This window comes from Colobus angolensis, unplaced genomic scaffold, assembly GCF_000951035.1.
Source record: "Colobus angolensis palliatus isolate OR3802 unplaced genomic scaffold, Cang.pa_1.0 Scaffold76, whole genome shotgun sequence".
In the NCBI taxonomy this organism is placed as follows: Eukaryota; Metazoa; Chordata; class Mammalia; order Primates; family Cercopithecidae; genus Colobus; species Colobus angolensis.
Genome location: NW_012121376.1, coordinates 320,238 through 321,601, shown reverse-complemented (window position 1 = coordinate 321,601; position 1,364 = coordinate 320,238). Strand labels below are relative to the sequence as shown.

Genomic DNA, 1,364 nt, shown 5'->3' with positions numbered 1-1,364 from the left:
CGGGGTTTCACTGTGTTAGCCAGGATGGTCTCGATCTCCTGACCTCGTGATCCGCCCGTCTCGGCCTCCCAAAGTGCTGGGATCACAGACGTGAGCCACCGTGCCTGGCCTGAGCCACCGCGCCCAGCCTGTATCATTCTTAATCTGACTTGTTCTACCCATTACTGAAAGGGGGGTATTGAAATCTCTAATGATTATTGTTGAAATGTCTATTTCTCCCTTTGATTCTGGCCATTTTTGCTTCATAGATTTTGGTGCTCTGAGATTAGGTGCATATATCCTAGGCAGCAGGTTTTTCTTTCTTTTTTCTTTTTTTTGAGATGACATTTTGCTCTAGGCCGAGGCAAGCATATCCAAGGTCAGGAGTTCAAGACCAGCCTAGCCAACATGGAGAAACCCCATCTCTACTAAACATACAAACATTAGCCGGGCGTGGTGGCGGGTAACCTATAATCCCAGCTACTCGGGAGACTCAGGAAGGAGAATTGCTTGAAACCAGAAGGCGTAGGTTGTAGTGAACCGAGACCATATCGCTGCACTCCAGCCCGGGTAACAAGAGCAAACCTCCATTTCAAAAAAATAAAATAAATATTATTCTGGTTGGGCATGGTGGCCCATGCCTGTAATCCAAGAACTGTCAAGAGATCAAGACCATCCTGGCCAACATGGTGAAACCCTGTCTCTACTAAAAATACAAAAATTAGCTGAGTGTGGTGGTGCACACCTGCAGTCCCAGCTACTCAGGAGGCTGAGGCAGAATTGCTCGAACCTGGGAGGTGGAGGTTGCAGTGAGCCCAGATCGCATCACTACACTCCAGCCTGGCGAAGAGTGGGTCTCCACCTCAAAACGAAAAAAAAGGCCAAGCGAGGTGGTTCACGCCTGTAATCCCAGCACTTTGGGAGGCCAAGGCAGGTGGATCACATGAGGTCAGGAGTTTGAGACCAGCCTGGCTAACATGGTGAAACCCCATCTCTACTAAAAATAACAAAAATTGCCGGGCACAATTACAGGCTCCCGCCTGTAATCCCAGCACTTTGGGAGGCCAAGGCGGGCAGATCACAAAGTCAGGAGATCAAGATCCTGGCTAACACAGTGAAACCCTGTCTCTACTAAAAATACCAACATTGGCTGGGCACAGTGGCTCACACATGTAATCCCAGCACTTTGGGAGGCCGAGGCGGGCGGATCATGAGGTCAGGAGCTCGAGACCATCCTGCCTAACACGGTGAAATCCTGTCTCTGCTAAAAATACAAAACAATTAGCCGGGCGTGGCGGCAGGCGCCTTTAGTCCCAGCTACTCCAGAGGCTGAGGCAGGAGAATGGCATGAACCCGGGAGGTGGAGCTTGCAGTGAGCCGAGATC

The 1,364-nt window shown here is 50.4% G+C and overlaps 1 protein-coding gene across 1 annotated transcript in view; it reads right to left on the bottom strand.

The window, feature by feature from the left end:
• Window positions 1–1,364, bottom strand: part of FANCA (Fanconi anemia, complementation group A) — a 77,381-nt gene that overhangs the window by 72,701 nt on the left and 3,316 nt on the right. The window lies entirely within an intron of this gene.